Source organism: Rattus norvegicus, chromosome 12 (assembly GCF_036323735.1).
Source record: "Rattus norvegicus strain BN/NHsdMcwi chromosome 12, GRCr8, whole genome shotgun sequence".
Classification (NCBI taxonomy): Eukaryota; Metazoa; Chordata; class Mammalia; order Rodentia; family Muridae; genus Rattus; species Rattus norvegicus.
Window position 1 is genome coordinate 35514688 of NC_086030.1, and position 18553 is coordinate 35533240.

At 45.7% G+C, this 18553-nt stretch overlaps 1 long non-coding RNA gene across 2 annotated transcripts; it reads left to right on the top strand.

The window, feature by feature from the left end:
- The first annotated feature begins 8481 nt into the window (after positions 1–8481).
- LOC120095952 (uncharacterized) lies at positions 8482–18143 on the top strand. 2 transcript variants are annotated; one of them, XR_005491934.2, is made up of 3 exons: positions 8699–8854; positions 15141–15380; positions 17896–18143. It is a non-coding gene; the product is annotated as an uncharacterized LOC120095952 (long non-coding RNA). The 2 variants fall into 2 exon arrangements; XR_005491933.2 differs by lacking the exon at positions 17896–18143 and having other exon boundaries at positions 8482–8854; positions 15141–16537.
- The last annotated feature ends 410 nt before the right edge of the window (positions 18144–18553 follow it).

The following is an 18553-nucleotide window of genomic DNA, read 5'->3' on the forward strand; positions in this document are numbered from 1 at the left end:
GCTCTACAGCTCTATTACTCCAGTTCCTACCTGCACCTTCCTGGGGATGCCCTTTCTTCACCACCTTTTTCTTTCATGTGAACCTCCCTATTGGGTTGAGGGTATACTTAGGCAATATTCTCACATAAGAACATACCTAGGGTCTGTTTCTAAAGAAAAGCATGCTAATTGTTTATAGGATTCATTGGGAGACCCACTCTCAACCTACCATCCCTCTCGAATTGCTATAGGAATCATGGTCTCTCATCTCTTACTGATCAGAGTGATACCTGGTGAAGAGTAAGTAGCTTGTGTGGATTGACTGACTCAGTATTATCCTCCACATCTGTATCATTTGATTTCTGTTGCTGTAAAGACAAAAAAAAATGACCAAAAGCAACTTACGGAGGAAAGAATTTGTCTTGGCTTATGGTTCCAGAGGGCTATGAGTCCATCACGGTTCCAGAGGGCTATGAGTTCATCATGGTTCCAGAGGGCTATGAGTCCATCATGGTTCCAGAGAACTATGAGTCAATCATGGTTCCAGAGAACTATGAGTCCATCACAGTTCCAGAGGGCTGTGAGTCCATCATGGTTCCAGAGAGCTATGAGTTCATCATGGTTCCAGAGGGCTATGAATCCATCATGGTTCCAGAGAACTATGAGTCTATCATGGTTCCAGAGAACTATGAGTCCATCACAGTTCCAGAGGGCTGTGAGTCCATCATGGTTCCAGAGAGCTATGAGTCTATCATGGTTCCAGAGAACTATGAGTCCATCATGGTTCCAGAGAGCTATGAGTTCATCATGGTTCCAGAGGGCTATGAGTCCATCATGGTTCCAGAGAGCTATGAGTCTATCATGGTTCCAGAGAACTATGAGTCCATCAGAGTTCCAGAGGGCTGTGAGTCCATCATGGTTCCAGAGAGCTATGAGTTCATCATGGTTCCAGAGGGCTATGAGTCCATCATGGTTCCAGAGAGCTATGAGTTCATCATGGTTCCAGAGGGCTATGAGTCCATCATGGTTCCAGAGAGCTATGAGTTCATCATGGTTCCAGAGGGCTATGAGTCCATCATGGTTCCAGAGAGCTATGAGTCCATCATGGTTCCAGAGAGCTATGAGTTCATCATGGTTCCAGAGGGCTATGAGTCCATCATGGTTCCAGAGAGCTATGAGTTCATCATGGTTCCAGAGGGCTATGAGTCCATCATGGTTCCAAAGAGCTATGAATCCATCATGGTATGGAGGAATGGCAGAGGCAGGGAGCTAAGAACTCACCTCTTCAACCACAGGCAGGAGAAAGAGAGTAAACAGGAAGTGGATCAATGCTACAAACTCTCAAAGCCCACTCCCAGCGACATACTTCCTCCTGCAAGGCTTGACTCCACTAAGGGTTCCACAACCTCTCCAAAAAATGCCACTTACTGGGGGAACGAGTATTCAAATATGCCAGGGGGGTGGGGATAATTTCTCATTCAAAGCACAAAAGCTCTGCCTAACGGAAAACATCTTAGGGATTAATCTAGCTTAAGATGAATAAGAAGAAGGATGTCTACATAAGGAAACATAAGAGATGTGAGATGTGCACACAAGGCTTTCCTGTGGGAGAAACAAGGTGAAGTTCTACGTCACTGTGAAAGTGAAGAGAGAAAAGTGTTTGATAAAGAGCCGTAATCAGATAGCAGTAAGGCTTAGAGCAAGATGAGTGCTAATTTGTGCAGATGTATGTATCGGTCTCCCCTGTGGAACGTTCCCGCTCCTGAGGACCTCAATTGGGTCCTCATGCACTTGGGTCTGCGTACCTCTGACGTCACACAAGGATGTAGTGGAATAAGATCAGTGCGATCTGGACCCTTCTCAGGGCCAGGAGGAGGGAGCTGTTTAAGGCGCAGGCGTAGCTTGGGATCCACAGGCAGACAGCTGGATTCACGGATTGGAATCTCTGAGCCCCAGTGTGCGTTGAGTCACGTGATAAGCTGCTTCCAAACTGCTTCTGTAAAAGCTAGAGTTAGCTGCCAGCTCGTGCACATGAAATGAATTAATAAATTAAAAAAAAAATCTAAGATTTATTTTATGACTTATTCGTGTGTGTGTGTGTGTGTGTGTGTGTGTGTGTGTGTGTGTGTGTTATGTGAAGTATACCAGGAAGCCTGAAGAGGCCATCTAAACTCTGCAAATGGAGTTACGGGTGATTGTAAGCCACCATGTGGATTCCCAGTTCAGCCGAGAACTAAACTCAGGTCCTCTCTAAGAGCAGCCTGTGCTCTTAACCCCTCAGCAAGCTCTCTATCCCTATATATCCCTATAATCCAAGTCTTTAAAAGCCGTTGAAGAGTATAATTACACACATTAATGGAATAAGAACAGACGTTAATGTACACAGTGTAGAATGACAACAACAAATAGCTGAGTTTAATTAAGAATAAGCTAGTCATTCTCCTCCAATATCTAACATTTCTTCCAAACGTTGTTTCTGTTGATCATGAGCCACTTTCTCAGGCCCGGGTGGCCACCATTCTATCTTTCTGAGTTTGTGGTAGTGAAGTTACAGACTCCACCTTACTGATGAATAGAGACAGACAATACAATCCACATACACAACACAATACTATCCCATCTTAACAGGAAAGGAAATTCTGCCATTTGTAGCAGCATAGCTGAACCCAGGGGCAAGGCATGAAACCAGATCCACAAAGAGAAATGCTCCCCCCTGTACATGGAATCTTAAATGGGTTGTTCTTATTGGTTTCTTCCCTCAGCAAAATTCCAGACTCAAGACTTGAAAGGAACTCGGTTTCAAACACAGTGCAGCGTTTTCTCTTTAATTTTGATGCAGCTAGCAGATGGGTTGCTTTGCTTCTGTTTCTTTTCTTTTTCTGTCAGTTAAAAAAAGTAAAAGAAAAACAGCCAAGTAAAAATGTTTATTGGCCAACATTACAGTCTTCTTAGGTAGATAAGGGACCCCAGAGCTGTCACGCCCACCTCGGCCGGCAAGGAAGACGCAACACGGTTGGATTCTTCTCAACAGCCTTTACTGCAGGACACCTTCATTGTTGACACGGGGACGCAAGCAGCAAAAGCACTCGCCTTATATACACAACAGTATGCTAATATTCTTTCAGGGATTGGTGGGGCACGAGTCACCCCACTGTTATCCCAGCTACTTGTCCTCCAGAGGTTGGCGAGGCATGAACCCTATTAGCATAGTACCGCCCCAGCCAGACTGACATCAGGTGCAAAACCCCGCGCATGCACAGTACTGTTGTTCACCACAGGAGGGCGCCAGATCACCTCATTATCATACAGCTGCCCTGACGAGGGGATAAGCCTGCGCATGGTAAGTTATTCACATTCGAATGGGGCTGGCTGTCGGCGCCATCTTTACTTCCCCGCGCCTCGCACTACACAGAGCAAAGGAGACAATAGACACTACAAGGCTTGGGTTTTCATTTAGCTCAAGGCTGTGACCCACCTGGTTCTTGTCTTCCTGTTCTTGTTTCACTGGCCTAAAGGTGTCTGTATGCCCGTCTATAATAGGGGTTGGGTCTCTGTCTCCATCCCCAAGCGTGGAAATGCCTGAAGGGTTCACTGGCTAAGGTAAGAGTGGCTGCCCCGGGCTGGGGATTTAGCTCAGTGGTAGAGCGCTTGCCTAGGAAGCGCAAGGCCCTGGGTTCGGTCCCCAGCTCCGAAAAAAGAAAAAAAAAAAAAAAAAAAAAAGAAAGAGTGGTTGCCCCAACCCCCACCATTCTTTAGTCGCAAGAGGATAGGGGTACATTTCAGAGAAACAAAATTCCTGCTGTGGGCAAAAGCCACAAAGAAATAGAGACATAGTCTTTATCGCTGGGGGTGAAAAAGTCATATAAAACTCAAAATAAGGTTTTTATATTCCCTCTTCCGTCTTCTCCCGTTCTAGTGGTCCACAGTCTCAACGCCTCCCTTGGCCATACAGGCAAGCTGATTGTTTTAACTGAAGGCACAATGTCTTGTGAGTACACACAGATCCTTGGACAAAGTCACATGCACTGTTTGGATTAGCTTCCCAGAAACCCTTTTGGGTATGACTGTTCCCCCTGCAAGGAGAACCATAAACAAAGTGAATGTCAGTCACGCTGTGGTTCTGTTCCCACCAGATCCAGACCCAGAGAATGTCTCTCTGCTGGCCCTTCTGTTCACCATGTTTGAAATTCTTAGAAAGCAGAACGAGGTTTATAAAAAAAAAAAAAAAATGCAGCCACACTGTGTGACTTTTCCTGAGGTTACACAAACCAACGTCTCTTTTCGTGACCCAGTGCAGATGACAGGTGGAAGAAATGAATGCTTGACAAAGCGGTGTGTTCACTGGTTGTTACGTAAAAGAGCAGAGTTACCTCAAAGGCAGCCGTGTCGCCAAAAAGCTCACCTGAGAGTAAGTGACAATCAAGAAAGCTGAGGGGCTCCCTGTACAGTTTACAGGCAGTTTTACCAGAATCTCATTTCCCTAGTAGATTTTTGCTGGTAATCTAGCCTCAGGGAGAGGCCTCCCGAGTTTTATGAGCCCCTTCCTCTCCAGGAGGGAACATTCTAGCCCTGAGGACACAGCTACACAATAATGCCTTCGAATGACACCTGCAAATAGGATTTAGAAATGCTGATCACGACAAAAATACCTTTCAGGTAACTATTGACTTTATTTGGCAGACCTTAGACACGGACCAATCCAATCATAGTACAAACAATGATAGTATATGGTTAAAAAAAATGTAACTATTGAGGCAGGAGGGATGGCTTAGTGCTTAAGAGCACTGGTTTCTCTTGCAGAAGATCAGGGTTCAATTCCCAGCATGGCTACTCAAAACCATCTATAACTCCATTTCTAGACATCAAATGCTCTCTCTGAGGGCACTGACTTCAGGTCATGTATATACATCAATGCACATAAGATAAAAATTAGAACATAAACATTAATAATACTGTATAAATCTAGCCATTTTTCTTCCCTAAAATGTCTGTCCACTGTCCCTAGTTTCTGGGAGGTAACTGTGGTCTGCTTAAAGGGAATATCTTGGCTTAGGGCAACAGGTAACCATGTTGTACCTTAGGGTAGCATTGGCAACCCTACCTGATGGTCTTAGGGTGGAGACTCACCCTGCAGAAAGCCTAGCACTGAGATGAAGGGCGATGCTTCAGTTCACGGGGCAACAGCTACCATAGAGACCGAATTCTGCCAATCATGACTCTGGTCAGAGTTATAACCACTGAGGCTCAGGAGAGATTTCCCACTTGGATGTCTTCTGTGTATTAGGTTAAGTATTGATGTGGAAAGGGTTCATGTCCTCCACCCACGGAAGCCAGTGGGGACCTTCTAGTTTCCCACCTACTCATTTCGCCTTTTATTCTGTTTTAATCGGTGTCGTTACCTGATTGTCAACTTTAAGGATGAATCACAGAATTCCAGTGAGCTTTGGGTTCTCCAGAAAAATCATTTTCAAGGTGGTTTGGGGGACCCCTGAACTTGAGGTTAGGGTCATGCATTGCTAAATGTGGTCTTGTGTGGGGTTTATGACTATGTGTGTCGTATACCTGACTATGGCTCTCAGACTCTGCAGCCTAGCTAAGTCTTGCAATAAATTACAGGAGAAGGCAGGGTTATAGAAAGGAAATCTGGGGTGAAATTAGGGGGATATATAGGCTTGTGGCTAAGGCCAGCCATGATGAGTGTCTGAGAGTTATATAGGCTTACGGTTAAAGCCAGCCATGATGAGTGTCTGATGTAGAATTTTAGAAGAGATTCTAGTATGTACACAGTCTGATGGACTGACGGGATATTAGCCCACTGGACTATATGGCTCTGCCTGGCCCTGTCCTTCTCCCCATTCCATTTACCTAGCTAAAAACCGCTAGATTATATTCCTAAAGCTAGTCCCCCAAGGTCTATTCCTTTATTTGGCACTTCCTCCTACGGAGGCTGGCTGCCAAGGTCCAGTTTTCAAAGTATTGAAGACCAGTAAACAAAAGAATCAAAAGCCCCCTTTGACTCACCTAGTTAACATGCCCAGTTAAAATTAATTACCTCATTCCAACTCGGTTTTCTCTTGTACCTTTGCAAACTACATTTTGCCTATGAGCCACGTCTGTCTCCTCTCTACCCAGAGGCAGTCCTTAGAATCCACCCTCTCCTTACCCAACCTCCCCAACAAGTACCCCTCCTCCCTCTCCCTTGTTCACTTCCCCTCCTCCCCCTTCCTCTATCTCCTGTCTTTGTCCCTTATCCCTGCCCTGTGACCCTCAGGAGCGAATAAATCTCCTTTGTGCTCAGAATTTGGTCTTGGGGTGTTTTGAGCTGACTCCAAGGTTCCCTGCATGGACCACCCTAAGGGGAAAGAGATAAATCCTCTGCTCATGTAGGACAAAGAAACTGTCTTGCTCTTCCAGGATTTCAGTGGGCTGGGCAGGCTGTGCTGCACACCATGCTGATGGAGCCTCCGTGCTAGAGGGCAGAGGGCAGGAGAAATAATGTAATTGTAGTTCCAAAAGATAAAAGAGATAATTTCAAACAAACCAGAAAACTGTACTTCAAGGGTGTGGGGAGCTGAGAAGGGGAGGAAGAGAACTCTGAGGCAGTTGCCCAGGGAGAGAGATTACAGAGAGCTGTGGCCTGATTTGGGAAAGCAAGAGAGCAGCAAACAGATTTGTGAGCCCTGAGGTGCGAGGGGAGTAAGTGGTGGGTGGAGCGCTCTATTCCCCCTCACTCAGGACCCCTCAGATCTTCATGGAAGGTGAGGGTCCCTTATCTGCTATTCAGTATCTAAAATCTTACAGTGCTGTCAGCCTGAGAGTATATCATTCTGCAGCCCGGAGCTTTGTTACCTGCCACGGTTTGAAGGCCCGGGGTGAGCAGCCCCAGGGTGGGCAGCCGGAGACAGCCTGTATCATTTTCAGGTCTCTGATAATCAGACAGCATTTTGGAGACATTACTTGGTCCAACAAAGGACCTACAGTGCAGTCTCTTCCTCTGTAAGCTAAGCTGTAGAACTTCCGAGGGCAATAGGGGACGGGAGAGCAGTGTGCTGATCTGGTCTCTTCTGTGATTAAATGTTAAGTCTCTGAAACACTTTTAAATAGCAGCTATGTGTGTTCACTGGGAAGGGCTGACGATGCTCTCCTTTAAGGGGGCTTTAGGGAGATAGATAATGTCCTCCTCTCTGCGTACTTTTCCACTCGGTATTTGGGTAATAGTTCTCTTTTAGGACGGAGAGTGGATTTATTTTAAATTTAAATGGCAATAAATTACAGTTAAGGATGTTCAATTAAAGTGTATTTATCACAAACCTGGTTACATCTATCATGGCGAACAGCTGCCACGGCCGCGCGATGCACCCCTGAAGCTGCAAGAGAAATGTCTATTATCTGTTGATAACGGCTTCCTTTGTTTCATTTGTTTTTCTCTGGTGCCTCGGTGACAATAGAATAGAAGGGCGATCACACACTGCGAAATTGAGCTGAATTGGCGAGAGCAGGGTTCAGGATGTGCTCGCCCCTCCCCTCGCACCCCTCCCCACCTGGAAATGCGCCGAAGTTGTCTCCTCCTCACATGAGAAATGTTCCCTCTTCTTGTGCTGTTTTCCAATTTGGAGGGGAAAAAAAATCTTTTCTTTGCTAAAAATACCCTTTCCTCGTTTTTCTTAAAGACGAGCTTGGGTAATGACTCATACATATTGTATGCACAAGTCTCTAATCTGTCGCCGTATAATATAATCCCAGTTACTCAAACGAGACTTCGTGCTCGCCCATGCTTTGAATTGGGAATTGATGTTCATTCTTTCATTTGGTGTGATTTAAAAACCAAGTAGGGGAAGGGATGTTGGAGAAACGACTTGGGGGCTAAGGGCCCACGCTGCTCTTGCAGAGGGCAGAGTTCAGTTCTCTGTGTGACATCAGATAGCTCACAACCACCTGTAACTCCAGACCCAGGGCCTCTGACCGTTTCTTCGAGCCTTTATTTAGAGCTGCATTCGCATGCACACATACATATGCACACACCACACAAACATGATACAATAATATAAAACAAAAAAAATTAAGAATCAATACAGGGTACCTATCGTACACCCCAATGCCCTAAGAGTTTACTATTGATTATTTATCCCAGGAAAATTAAATTCTCTGTGTGTTTTCATCTCCAACCCAGGACAGATGGCTGGTGTGCCTGTTTAACACATCAAAGCAGACATCAGCTGCCCAGTTCTGCCTGCGTCCCTCAGCCAGTTGCTACCTGTTACAGGATCCTCCGGCTGGCACCCCCACAACCCCACCACCCTTTCCCAAGACACCCTTTCCTATATAATCCATTTTCCTATGTCTGGTATTATGGACCTTTTTGCTTCCTGGCCTCTTGTTCTGGCTTCCCACCTCTCCTCATATGGCTCAGGGCAAAGTTCACTCTGGACTCTCCCAGATGTCTCTGTCTCAGTTTTTGCTCTCCCCCATTTCCACAAAAAGCCATCGCCCCCACCATAGCTAGGAGCAGTCATGTTTTTCCTATTTTCCCCCCATTCCCTGTGCACACAAACAGCATACAATCGCAGTTTCATTCACAGAAGTCAAGGGCTATGAACACCACCTATCTTTGATATCGTAGAGCACCATACAGCATCAAAAGGTAACCAGTTATTATTGCAAGACTCTAAATAGAGCCTTGGAAGCCATTATGACTTCACAATTCAACTCCAACGGCCTTTATGCTATGGAATCTCTTCCTGTGGGATCCCCTAAATGACAAAATTGAAGAGTTCAAGGACTGGGCAGTGACTGGTTGTAGGGGTAGAGCTGCCCACAGGATGTAAGAAGTCAGCAAGGAGGCTGTCAGGACCACGGACAGAAGCCCCCTGCTATGGTCAGTATACAAACCTACACCCGTGAGAACTACAAAGGGCACACAAAAAAGTAAAAGTAAAGTTGCAACATGGAGACAATGTCGTTGCTCTGTCCTGGATGTCCACCCTAGTCAGGAGGTTTTGCTCTGATTATGCAGGGTGAGGCACTTGAGGAAAATTGGTTGAATGTATAGGTTTTCTCTATAGATTATATCTTACAACTTCAGGTGAGTGTGCAAAATATATACACTCTACAAGCACACACATGTGCACATCACGCACGATGCGTTGTACTAAAGGTGGAAAAGTTGAGAGATGCCAGGGCACACTCTTCCTGAACAACTGTTGCTGCCACTCCAGCTTCTTCAGACTTCAGCCCTCCAGGGATGCTCTAGGCCTTCAGAATCACGTTGGCATTGCAGGGCTTGCCTTGAGTACTGAGCAACTCCTGGGTTCTATGCCTCTCCAGTGTACAAAGGGCACTGTTGGACTCTCCAACCTTTGTCCTGTAAACCAATCTAATAAGCCTTGACCATACAGTGAGGCTGGTTGTTCAGAAAAGGTGGATCTGGATGTTTGGGACAGTTGGGTTATAAAACTGAGTGATATTTACTTCTGTTTGAAAGTTTTATACATTTATGAAGCACATTTGATTAAATCCATTCCACTCTTCTCTCCAGTTCTTCCCCTATCCCTCAACACCAATTTCATGTTATCTATCTGTCTGTCTATCTTTCTATCTACCTACCTATCCATCAATCTTCTATCCTATCTCTTCCTACCTCTTCTATCTATCTATCTATCTATCTATCTATCTATCTATCTATCTATCTATCTACCAATCTATCTACCCACCTATCTATCCATCATCTATCCTATCTCTTTCTACATCTATCTATCTATCTATCTATCTATCTATCTATCTATCTATCTACCAATCTATCTATCCACCTATCTATCCATCATCTATCCTATCTCTTTCTACCTCTTCTATCTATCTATCTATCTATCTATCTATCTATCTATCTATCTACCTACCTATCTATTTATCTATCTATCTATCTATCTATCTATCTATCTATCTATCTACCAATCTATCTACCCACCTATCTATCCATCATCTATCCTATCTCTTTCTACCTCATCTATCTATCTATCTATCTATCTATCTATCTATCTATCTATCTACCAATCTATCTACCCACCTATCTATCATCATCTATCCTCTCTTTCTACCCTATCTGTCTGTCTGTCTGTCTGTCTACCAATCTATCTACCCACCTATCTATCATCATCTATCCTATCTCTTTCTACCCTATCTATCTATCTATCTATCTATCTATCTATCTATCTATCTATCTACCTATCTATCCACACTTGTGTATTTGACCTGTGCAAGGTTGAAAGGAGCCAAGTGTACCTCTATTCTTTAAATAAGCTTTCTGTCTTATGAAGGTGGCCAGGATGAATCCCCAGATCCTTCCACTTAAACCTGCATTTATTGACCTTCAGCTGTGTACTCCTAGCTCAGTACTTTTCTGCTTTCCTTAAAACTATTCCCAGGGGGCATTGCACACATGTCTATCTCCATGAGGGGCCAAGGAGGTAGGGACATAGACTACAGAGACACTGTGTGTCAGGGGCCTCATCTCTGAAACTGGTGTCAGAATAGTTGACACTGGCATTCTCCTACCCCTGCCTCGCACACAGGGCTTTGCTCTGGTGAAAAGAGACTTGTACCCTTCCTGAAGCGAAGATGGGTTAAAAGACTTTGTTTGCTTTTGCTTTTGAATCTCCTTGTTCAGTGGTCCCAGGCTCTCTCACCCCTTCCCTGCCACCCATCTAGAAGTCAAGTTCTGTTTTGCTTTCATGGTGCACTCCTGGAGGCAAGGGCTGTGGTATGTTTCCCTTCATGTCCCCTGAGGCTGACACACAGTGGGAGCTCGGGAACTTCAGGGGCCCCATGTGACCTCACCTTGGAACTATGGATTTTATTCATGGTTTCTATAACAGACTATGTTTTTGTTTGTTTTTTGTTTTTTTGACAGACCAGAAATTCATGATGACAGGCTGGAAAAGACAGGCAGAAGGGGACAATTCACCAAAACACAAACAGATTGAAGCAGAAAGTGACAGTGCCACAGCAGGCAAGATAGTAGAGAGATTCCCCTGGGTCTACAAAGGGCTGCCTTTCTGGAGAATTCTATACAAGGAGCCAGGCAAGCATTTCAATGCCTTGATTCTGGGAACAGTTTAGGATATGCCTGGCCCTCCTCAGAATGATAATATAGTCTGACTTTGAGGCAATGCAGTCTTACCTTGGGTCAGAAATGACTCAGCAGCTGGGGTTTGGTGCTGCACACCTTTAGTCCAAGCACTCTAGAGGTTCGAGGCCAGCCTGGTCTACAGAGAGAGTTCCAGGATAGCCAGGGCTACACAGAGAAACTCTGTCTCAAAAACAACAACAACAACAACAACAACAATAATAATAATAACAACAACAACAACAATAGAAAAAGGAAAAAAGAAAAGAAATAGCTCAGCATGGCCACCTGTCCTCAACTGACACCCTACAGCACCCCTTTATTTCCTCTTTTTCGTAATTGAGTATTTCTTATTTACATTTCAAATGTTATTCCCTTTCCCAGTTTCCTGTCCATAAACCCCCCTAACCTCTCCCCCTCCCCTTCTATTATGTTGTTCCCCTCCCCATCCATCCTCCCTTACCACACACAGTCCCCTACATTGGGTGTCCAACCTTGGCAGGACCAAGGGCTTCTCCTTCCATTGGTGCCTAACAAGGCCATCCTTTGCTACATATGCAGTAGGAGCCATGGGTCAGTCCATGTGCAGTCTTTGGGTAGTGGTTTAGTCCCTGGAAACTCTGGTTGGTTGGCATTGTTGTTCTTATGGGGTTGCAAGCCCCTTCAGCTCTTTCAATCCTTTCTCTAAGTCCTCCAATGGGGTCCCATTCTCTGCTCAGTGGTTTGCTGCTAGCATTTGCCTCTGTATTTGACATGTTCTGGCTGTGTCTCTCAGGAGAGATCTATATCCATTTCCTGTCAGCATGCACTTCTTAGCTTCATCCATCTTACCTAGTTTTGGTAGCTGTATGTGTGTGTGGGGGGGCTACACATGGGGCAGGCTCTGAATGGTGGTTCCTTTGGTCTCTGCTCTAAACTTTGCCTCCCTATCCCCTCCTGTGGATATTTTTGTTCCCCCTTTTAAGGAGTGAAGGGCTGGAGAGATGGCTCAGTGGTTAAGAGCACTCACTGCTCTTCTAGAGGTCCTGAGTTCAATTCCCAGCACCCACATGGTGGCTCACAACCATCTATAATGGGATCTGATGCCCTCTTCTGGTGCGTCTGAAGACAGTGACAGTGTACTCACATACATAGCATAAATAAATAAAAAAAATTTAAAAAAGGAGTGAAGCATCCACATTTTGGTCATTCTTCTTGTGTTTCTTGTGGTCTGTGGATTGCATCTTGGGTAATTTGAGCTTTTGGGCTAATATCCACTTATTAGTGAGTGCATACCATGTGTGTTTTTCTGTGATTGAGTAACCTCACTGAGGATGATATTTCTAGTTCCATCCATTTGCCTATGAATTTCATGAAGTCATTGTTTTTGATAGCTGAGTAATATTCCATTGTGTAGATGTACCACATTTTCTGTATCCATTCCTCTGTTGAAGGGCATCTGGGTTCTTTCCAGCTTCTGGCTATTATAAATAAGGCTACTATGAACATAGTGGATCATGTGTCTTTGTTGTATGTTGGAGCATCATTTTGGGTATATGCCCAGGATATAGCTGGGCCCTCAGGTAGTGCAATGTCTAATTTTCTGAGGAGACCTCCAGACTGATTTCCAGAGAAGTTGTATCAGTTTGCAATCCCACCAACAATGGAGGAGTGTTCCTCTTTCTCCACATCCTCGCCAGCATCTGCTGTCACCAGAGTTTTTAATCTTAGCCATTCTGACCGGTGCAAGGTGGAATCTCGGGGTTGTTTTGATTTGCATTTCCCTGATGACTAAGGATGTTGAACATTTCTTTGGTTGCTTCTCTGACATTCAATATTCGTCAGTTGTGAATTCTTTGTTTAGCTCTGTACCCCATTTTTATTTGGCTCTCTGGAGTCTAACTTCTTGAGTTCACTGCACCCCTTTTATTTAAGTTGAAATCGACCATTCTCTTTCAGATCAGATGGAGACTCTTGTCTGCAGTTACCACCCACTCTTTATCTGCCTTTCTTTCATCTTGGGGACATTCAAACCTCCTGCATCTGGGGCCAGGGCTACTCCTCCAATTTGCAGCAAGTTTTGGCTGTGGGGCCCCAAGTTGACACCTCTGCCTTCTGCAGCCTCCCCTTCTGAAGAGCAAGCTCTTCCGAGGTCAGTGGGGGCTTGTAATCCCCTCATTCTGATGACAAAGCAGTGTGGAGACTGAGTGAGGAGAACAGGCAGGCAGGGTTGGCTGAGGAAACGGGTCTCCCGCCATCCATTCCTCTCAGCACTTTTCTCTGAGCCTCTTTAGTTTCCCATCAACACTCTTTTTCACGTTGCTAATTTAGTCCAGTGGGATCGTTCTTCCACGCTTAGTCAGCACGGGGCTTTGCACTCTGGGACCTCTTTGTCTATGTTAGTCGAAGCTGCTCTTGTATCCGCCCTGGGTGTTATTTGCCTCAGCCAGAAAGAGCCAGTTAGTACAGAGGGATCACTGCAGGGTCCTGGGGAAGTAACACAACGCAAAGCCTGCTCTCCTGGGGAGCTCTGTGCACGGGGAGACATTAAGAGAGAGGCAAGAGCAATTGATGCCTTTGGGGAAGGTCTGTAGTGTGTACTAGGAACACCAAGGAGAAAAAGAAGGAAGGAGAGCATCTCCAGGCAGAGCCAAGGCTAGAGAGAAGGCACACAGACAGGCTAAGCCTACTGTAAACATCCAGAGGAATGCAGGTCCCGTCGAGCCTTACATAGAAGTCTGTAGCTGTGTGTGTCCAGATGAGCATTGCACAGAAGTCTGCAGGTGGGCAGGTCCAGTCAAGCATTGCACAGACATCTGAAGCTGTGTGTATGTCCAAGTAAGCATTAAGCAGAAGTCTTCGGGTATAAAGGTTCAAGTGAGCATCATATAGAAGTCTGCAAGTGTGTGTGTGTGTGTGTGTGTGTGTGTGTGTATGTGTGTCCAGGTGAGCATTGTGTCCAGGTGAGTAATGCACAGAAGTCTGCAGGTGTATGTATGTGCCCGGGTGAGTATAGAACAAGTCTGCAGGTCAGTATTTGTGTGTGTGTGTTTGTCGAGGGCAAGTGTGTGTGTGTGTGTGTGTGTGTGTGTGTGTGTGTGTGTGTCCAGGTGAGTATTGAACAAATCTGCAGGTGTGTGTGTGTGTGTGTGTGTGTATCCAGGTGAGTACTGAACAAATCTGCAGGTGTGTGTGTGTGTGTGTGTGTGTGTGTGTGTGTGTGTGTCCAGGCGAGTATTGAACAAGTCTGCAGGTGTGTAGGTACAGGCGAGCATTTTTACAAATGCACACAGGTACACCTATCCAGATGTGCACATTGTAAACCTACAGGTGTACATAGCAGAATGTATTGGGAGGGTCTGAAACTGGACTCTTATAGGCAGGTGGTGACAAGTTGACCCAGTCACCTCTTATAGAGATCCTAGTTGCTCTCGGCACAGGGGTGAGGCTGAACAGAGCTTCAACTCCAGTGTACATCTGAGGAAGGTCCTGGGGGAATGTGAAGAGCAGTAGCCAGAGACCTGCTGTGACAGCAAGTTCAAGAAAATTGAACCAGTGGAGAAGGAGGAGGAGGAGGAGGAGAAGGAGGAGGAAGAGGAGGAAGAGGAGGAGGAGGAGGAGGAGGAGGGGGAGGAGGAGGAGAAGGGGGAGGAGGAGGAGGAGGAGGAGGGGGAGGAGGAGGAGGAGGAAGAGGAGGAAGAGGAGGAAGAAGAAGAGGAGGAGGAGGAAGAGGAGGAAGAGGAGGAAGAAGAAGAGGAGGAGGAGGAAGAGGAGGAGGAGGAGGAAGAAGAAGAGGAGGAGGAGGAAGAGGAGGAGGAGGAGGAGGAGGAGGAGGAGGAGGGGGAGGAGGAGGAGGAGGAAAAAGAGGAGGAGGAGGTCTGATAGTGAAGAGACCAGTGCAGCTGGAACCATGAGGACCCAGAGACCACGTGTAAAGAGGAGCAGGGAGTAAGAACACGGGTGCCACCAGGGCTAAGACTGAAGTGTTGAGTGGAGCCAAATGCCAATGGTCTGGCCACATGTGTTTACTTCGGGCTTATTCCCTTCCTGTCCCAAACAACAGGAAACTGGGCAAGAGTCTGGAAGCATCTGTCCCGAGACTGATCCAGCAACCCAGTCAGAATCCTGTGGAAGGAAAGGAAGCAAAGGAAGCTACAACCTCATATAGGCAGCAAGGGTTTCTGGAGGACATTGGAGGACATTTTGGAGGATGGTTTTATTCAGAGCGCTGGACCACACACCGAATCAGAAGCATGACCAGGAGATGAGACCCACCTCCATGGAGTCTATGTCTGTGACAACTGTATGTAAAGATATTGAGTCTGGAAAAAAAATGGGGATAGGTCCTGCCTGACATACCAGACAGTGAAGAGACTGAGACCAGCATTGGACAGTGTGGGCAGAGGGTAGACTCATGATTTTACAACCACCCAGTGGGACAATGGGCCTTGGTACCAATGGACCCACTGTCATCGTTTTAATTCTAGACGTTGCAGTCACAGACATTGTCTGTCCAGTCACAGTCATTGTCAACCCTGTCAGCCTTGTGGTGAACCTTCATCCAAGGTTCTTTTAGGCTCACTGCTGACCTGGCCACGTTCAGGGGTGTCATTAACACTAGAGCTGGCACTGGGTGACTGAGGAAGTAGAGGGACCCTTATAGATACCTTGTTCTTGGCTCAAGTTGCCCCAGAAGGATGTCAGTGTAGACACTGTACTGTCTGATGTCATCTTCTCGTCCCCCAGGCCTTGGTGACTGCTTCGCATTTCCTGAATTTTCCAAGAACACTTTCCTTATTGCAATTAAGCCAAATACTAATCCATCTTTCAGACACTGTCCCACTATATAGCCCCAGCTGACCTAGAACTCACTAACTGAGCTGGCCTCACACTCAGAGATCTACCAGCTCTGCCTCCTGAGTGCTGAGATTGAAGGTGTGCCCCAGCATGCCTGGCTTAGTGTTCTCAGTGTGCAGCCCAGCACAATGCAGATGAAATTAAAAGTAGCTGCTTACATTTAGAAGCAACTTCATCAACTCATACCATTGGCCCTGGATGGATCCGTAGAGTGTTTCTCTTTCCAAGACTCTGGTGTGGGATATTCATCCTCAAGACCCTAAAAGAATGACCCTAAAGAAGTAAAAAAGGTTACTCTCACAAAACCTAACCTAACCATCCCCTGTAAACTTATAACCCTGACCACTCTGAAGGGCATCTAAAAGAATGCTATTTCCTTAAATATTTAAACTTTTACTTGTCTCAGTTTTGCCTTCATAAGACAAATTTTCCTGTGAGTCCTGAGTTTCTCATTAATGCAACTAGGAGGTGTGTCTCTTCTCTCTAAGTGGGATAATCTGAATTATGAGATTGTTTATGGAAAAGAGCTTTCTGACACATTTGAATAATAAAGGCGTCCAGGAAGGTGATCTTGGTGAAGAATAATATAAAAGTTGGATCAAAGTCCTTATCAGGGGAGGTATCAGCCACACCCATGACAATCAAAGCCCTGGGGCTTTCTTCAACCTTCTGCAAGTGGGTCACAGATCCTCCTTTAAACGTGGGTCTGTGTTTTAAGCCTGTGAGTTTATTAGAGAAATAGGTCTAGGGTCCAACATCCCAATGGTCACTGTGGGTGGGCTGATAGCAGGAAGATTAGAGGTAACTGTGTTAGGACATGAACCACGATGGCCCGTTATGATTCATAGTCTTTCCCTGTCTATCTGAGAACACCCTCGGATCAGCCAGTAGTTACCACAGAGGTATTTTGAAATAAGACTGCTCACTTTCTGGTCTTAAGGTTGATGTCTATGTTTGAAGAAGATTCTCTCAATTTTTAAGTGTTGACTTTGACAAACACTGAAGAGGGTAAAAAAAAAAAAAAAATCACAACTTGATGCCAGGTCGAATGTTTTCTTTTTTTTCTTTTCTTTTTTTTTTTCCGGAGCTGGGGACCAAACCCAGGGCCTTGTGCTTGCTAGGCAAGTGCTCTACCACTGAGCTAAATCCCCAACCTCCCCCGCCCCACGAACCTTTTCTTAAAACTGGTTGTATGTGGTCCTCTCTCACCAACTGCCAAAGGAACTTTGCACTCTTGCTTTCTTCTCTGTTGAAAGTGGGGTCTCATTCAAAGACTTCCACCCCGGGTACTTCTGAGCTATGCCATGTCTACCTAACCTTTCTTCGATGTACCTCACTGAGCTCAGTGCCTTGTAGTTGGGTCGATTGTTCCTTGCCTCTTCTCTATCCTGGTGGGGAGTTAATTGAACACTTTCCTTGTGCACACAAGGGAAGGGTGGATGAGATGGAGAAGTGCTTGTCCTTAGTCTGCATCCCTAAGAGTAGCTTTTTCCCACATCTATGTGTACCTACTCCTCTGCCTATACCAATCTCACCCACTCTCCAAGACCTGGCCTACACCTGACCTCTTCTGAAAAGTCCCTTTCCATTACTTTGTGAATCTATTGCCTTTATTATGTGCCTGGGGGCCTGGGGTGTTTATGAATGTTTTGCCTCCAAGAATGTATGTGCACTCCTGGTACCCACAGAGGCCAGAAGAGGGTGCTAGATCCTCTGAAACGGGAGTTACAGATGGTTGTGAGCAGCCATAGAGATGCTGGGAACCAAACACCGGTCCTCCATAAGAACAGCAATTGATCTTAATGGCTGAGTTTCTCCTTATGTCGTCCCCATCTTCACACTGGGGTTGGGAGGTGAGGGCAGGGGAGACTGATAACTTCAACAGACAAATTGTGTAGCACAGACACTCAACCCACCAACAGTTCCGCATACTTACCTATGTATCCTTGTGTTTCATTTAGTTATTTTGTCCGAAAGTCCTGCCCAAAGCCTTACACTACTGATCCAGACTAAAAGACTAGCTCAGCTTAGGGGTGCAGGAAAGGATCCACGAAGGAAACGTCTCTCTGTAAGGTAGCTGGTCCCTGGCTGAATGGAATTTTCACCCATCTTCAAGTTGCACTATAAGGATTTATCTCTTAAATATGAAGCACACTGAAAGCAATTGAACGACTTCTCTGGAGCTCAATAAAGCTTCTGCTTGATACTCGCGATGCTCTCCTGACCCAACCCACTTTATCCAAATCCTACTTGTAAGGCAAATGGGTTTTCATTAGCGGCAGGATATTTTTAAAGCTTGATGATCATAGCCTTCCATTAACCGGCCATCCTCTTGAGCCCGGGGTGGGAATCCGCACAGTCTTCCTGCATCTATTGACTCGATAGGAATGGATGGTAATGGGGTCTGTTCACAGTGTGGCGCGCAGTTTCAGAGTCAAACGCCTTCCATCTACGAGATACGCGCCGTTAGCTGTTTATGGATCTCTCCCTCTTCACATGGAGAACTTTTGATATTTCTGATTCATAAAATCAATTTTTCATTTCGGTTGCGTTTTTCTCTATTTAGGGTTGTGATTGCCTGGGCTGGATGGCCTTTGGGAAAGCATGACTGTGCACTTT